Raw genomic sequence first — 5,160 nt, 5'->3', positions numbered from 1 at the left:
TGGGTGTATTGAATCATTTACAAACCAAGAGTATGATGTGTTACTTCAGGGCTAATACATTTCCTTCTCTGCCACAGCAAGTGGAGCCTGGTGGGACCAGGCACAGACAGACCTAAATTCAATATGGGAAAAATTTGCCGAGTGGATTAAAGAAAAATTGGAGCCCAAAGGTAAGAGATGTGCTCCTGGGTGTGAACATGCCTGGCAGATGTGCAGAGCTCCCCGAGCCAGCTGTGGTGCGCTGTGCCTCAGCAGCACAGCCAGCCATCCCCCACCAGGGTAGATCAGGCCCTGCAGGCAGCAGAATCCGTGGAGATTCACATTTAGACACCAGAAATTTGGCTACAAATAAACAAATTGAGATTTACCTGCCAACTTTTGCCTTAGTTCCACCACAACCACGGCTGAGAGTGGAATCTGGAGGGCACCGATGCTCCGGGAGGGTTGAGGTTTATCATGATGGAAAATGGGTCTGTGATGATTGTTTCAATATGAACAGTGCCAACGTTGTGTGCAGACAGCTTCACTGTGGCCAAGCTGTCTCTGTCCTGGGACTGTCTTACTTTGGCCAGAGTGGAAAAGTTATCCCCTTGGATGATGTGCAGGGTAGAGGAGGTGAATTCCACCTTTGGGACTGCCGGCATGCCGGCTGGGGCAAGCACAGCTGTGCACTCAATGAGGATGTTGGTGTCATCTGCTCACATAAAGATAAAAATGATAGTGAAAATAAAATGCTATAAAATAAGAAAAAACCTCCCTGGACTATGCTGTTCACTGTAAATGCAAGAAAAATCAGGGTAGAGCTTGGAAATCAGGCCAGAGCTGAAAAGTGAAGGTGAAGTGCTTCTTCTGTTTAAGTCTGAGTGATTGAGGAGCAAAAGGATGCCTTGCACAAACAACAAGATGGGCCAGCAAGTCCTGGGTATGAAAATAGTGAAAAGCAGGTAGTTCAGGACCAGTTTAGCCAACAACTTACAGCCAACCCCCAGGATAACAAAGAGTAAGGAGAAAATAGAGGCCCATCCAGTTGTGAACCATGTGTGAGTGGAAACAAAAATAATTCTTGTCATAAATATATAATATAAATAACTGCCCAACAAAGTAAACTCTTGCTCTTTTTTTCCTGTTCACAGATGCAGTGCAGTCCACTGTTGCACCGACAGGTAAGGCTGAGCTTTTGGGACAGGAGTCCCAAAATTAGCTCTGTAAAGAGTCTCCCCAGTGCTCAGAGCCTAATTTTTAACTCAAAAAAAAATGTGATTACAGCTCCTTGGAAGACAGATTTCTAGAAAGCACATGCTCTGAATTACAAGTTATTGCTCTAAATTACTATTTATTCACCCACTGCACAATTATTTCTTTCTATTTTCATTATTTCTTGGCACTGCTAGTACAAACTGTATTTGCCACTTACCTGTTAATAATTAATGAAAACATGAGGCAAGTCTTTACACTCCAGGTATAAGTTTCTGATTCTATTTTTTTTTTTTTGCTGAAATAATCCTGAAAACCTTAAAGTACACACTCTATTACTGTTTCTTGGGATTTCTAGGTGTTAATTATGCTCTTTATAATCCACAGAAGAGCAAGTATTAAAATGCATTTTTCTACCGTATAGAATCATGAGTGTATGTTTTACTATATGCAACACAGAAATCAAAAGCTGGTTCCCAAAACCATTTATTCTTAGGGTTTTAACACAGGTTTTATTGCTGCTTGCAGCCACTTAATTTCTCACCCTTTCAGCCTCCCTGCCTTCCAGCACCACCGCAGAGGAGAGCAGGACATCAGAAATCCCAATTACACCACAGACAGGTTAAGGGCATTTACACAAAGTGCAGCACGTCAGATAAACGTGGCTGGGACAGGACCTCAGTGGAGAAGCCAAAATATGCTGCCAAATGAGCATCTCTCAGTGCAGCTCATGTTCGCCCATGAATGCGGTGCCAGCAGGCAGGCGGGCGCTGTGAGTGCTGTGGGCAGAGCCTGCTGCGAGGATGGGGCACATTTTGAGCCCAGAGGAATCTGAAAGCATTTAAATTCATCAAGAGCTGACTCCAGCCTTACCTGAGTGCTCTTTCCCTCTCGTTCCCACGTTTCCTCCTCTTTCTCACAGCCTCTGCAAATACTTCAGAACCAAACCTGATACCTGCTGCCCTGGAAGCAGATGTGACAACCCCGGCTGCAGGAATCCTGTCCACACGGGCGGGAGGTGAGATACAGACACAATGCCATAAAATCTAATGGCAGTGCTTGAGTTTGACCAAAATGGATTACATTGATAGGATTAAAGTAAATTAATGAACCTCAAGATCAGTCAACTGCTAGCTCTATGTCTCAGTGAAGAAGCTGGGGAGAGAGGCTGAACCAGGCAGTGTTTAAAGGATGTGAAAAACAAACCCAAGCCATATCCCTTAAATTATAAGGTATCCCAGAAAAATTAGGCTCTATCACTGTTCTAAGCCCTGATTTCCTACAAACAGGCAATGTTGTAGGTCTCAGAGGAGAAGTATATAGTTAAAATGCAGACAATATTTAATTTCACCTTTTTGTTCTGTATTAAGTAAAACAGCATTACTCTGCTGCTTATGCTATGGGTCTTGGTGGAAAAAACTATACATTTAAAATTCCCATAATATTTAATTTAATCTTTTCTTTCTCACAGCAACAGTCTCTCCTAATGCTGAACCTGCAGGTATAAACACACATAAGTAAAATAACATTACTGTGGTGGATATGCTATCAGTCCTTAGGGAAAAAAGAACCATTTAAAATGCATATAAAATTTAATTTCACCTTTTTTCTCTCACAGCAACAGTCGCTCCTAATGCTGAACCTGCAGATGCAAACACATGTAAGTAAAATAGCATTACTGTGGTGTACTTGCCATCAGTCTTTAGGGGGAAAAAAACCATTTAAAATGCATATAAAATTTAATTTCACTTCTTCTTTCTCACAGCAACAGTCTCCCCTCCTGCTGAACCTGCAGATGCAAACACACGTAAGTAAAATAGCATTACTGTGGTGTACATACTATCAGTCTTGAGGAAAAAACGATACCTTTAACAAGCACATAAAATTTAATTTCATCTTTTCTTCTTTTTCTCTCTCACAGCAACAGCCTCTCCTAATGCTGAACCTGCAGGTGTAAACACATGTAAGTGAAATAGCATTACTGTGGTGGATATGCTATCAATCTTAAGAAAAAAATATACATTTAACATGCATATAAACTTTAATTTCACCTTTTCTTTCTCACAGCAACAGTCACTCCTAATGCTGAACCTGCAGATGCAAACACATGTAAGTAAAATACCATTACTGTGGTGTACTTGCCATCAGTCTTTAGGGGGAAAAAAAAACATTTAAAATGCATATAAAATTTAATTTCACTTTTTCCTTCTCACAGCAACAGTCTCCCCTCCTGCTGAACCTGCAGATGCAAACACACATAAGTAAAATAGCATTACTGTGGTGTACATACTATCAGTCTTGAGGAAAAAACGATACCTTTAACAAGCACATAAAATTTAATTTCATCTTTGCTTCTTTTTCTCTCTCACAGCAACAGCCTCTCCTAATGCTGAACCTGCAGGTGTAAACACATGTAAGTGAAATAGCATTACTGTGGTGGATATGCTATCAATCTTAAGAAAAAAATATACATTTAACATGCATATAAACTTTAATCTCACCTTTTCTCTCTCACAGCAACAGTCTCTCCTAATGCTGAACCTGCAGATGCAAACACATGTAAGTAAAATACCATTACTGTGGTATACATGCTGTCAGTCTTTAGGGGGAAAAAAAACCCATTTAAAATACACATAAAATTTACCTTCATGTTTTGTCTCTCACAGCAACAGTCTCTCCTAATGCTGAACCTGCAGATGTAAACACACATAAGTGAAATAGCATTACTGTGGTGGATATGCTATCAGTCTTTAAAAAAACCCAAAAAACATTTAAAATGCACATAAAATTTAACTTCACCTTTTCTCTCTCACAGCAACAGTCTCCCCTAGTACTGCAGCAGTAGACATCACCACTAGTAAGTAATACAGTGTTACTCTGGATTATTTGCTGCCAGTTTCAGAGCAAAAACATAAATTTAACATTTAATTTCACCTTTTCTTTCTCACAGCAACAGTCCCTCCTAGTCCTGCACCAGCAGACATCACCCCTGGTAAGTAATAAAGAGTAAATATGGCCTACATGCTGTGGGTGTCTGGAAAAAAAATACATGTAACATGCAGAAAATACTTAAATTAATCTTTTCTTTCTCACCGCAGCAGCAGCATCCACTGCTGCACCAGCAGGCATTACCCCTGGTAAGTAATAAAGAGTAACTATGGCCTACATGCTATGCGTGTTGGGGGAAAAAATACATTTAACATGCAGAAAATATTAAAATTCACCTTTTCTCTCTCACAGCAGCAGCAGCATCCACTGCTGCACCAGCAGACATCACCCCTGGTAAGTAATAAAGAGTAACTATGGCTTAAACGCTATGGGTGTCTGCAAAAAAATATATTTAACATGCAGACAATATTTAAATTAATCTTTTCTTTCTCACAGCAGCAGCAGCATCCACTGCTGCAGCAGCAGACACTGCCACCTGTAAGTAATGAAGTGTTGCTCTGGTTTCCATGTTGAGCTGTCTGCCATGCTCTGATCATGAATTGACTGCCTCCCTGCCTCCATAACAATGCAATTTCATCAGTTAGAATTGGAGATAATCCCACCTGCCTTTCCTTTGGCTTCCAGATAATAATAAAGGAGCAAAAAGGAAAGGGGAAACAGAGAAAAACTGGCCCTGATGAAAGCATTGGGATGGGGTGTGACAGTGTTCACAGGGGTTTTTGGATGAGGGGAGAGATGAGAATGTTCACTTTATGTTCGGAAGGCTTGATTTATTATTTTATTATCTATATATTACATTATAACTATACTAAAAAGAATAGAAGGAAAGGTTTCCTCTTAAGGCTAGCTAAGAATAGAAAAGAATGAATAACAAAGATCTGTGGCTCAGACAGAGAGTCTAAGCTATCTGGTCAGTGGTTGGCTGTTAATTGTAAACATTCAAGATGGCCCAATCAAAAATCCACCTGATGCATTCCACAGCAGCAGATAACCATTGTTTACATTTTGTTTCTGAGG

Source organism: Melozone crissalis, unplaced genomic scaffold (assembly GCF_028551555.1).
Source record: "Melozone crissalis strain CALT ecotype California unplaced genomic scaffold, PUWL_Pcris_2 ptg000019l_1, whole genome shotgun sequence".
Taxonomy (NCBI): Eukaryota; Metazoa; Chordata; class Aves; order Passeriformes; family Passerellidae; genus Melozone; species Melozone crissalis.
The sequence above is the reverse complement of the archived record's forward strand: the minus strand, read 5'-3'. Positions refer to the sequence as shown.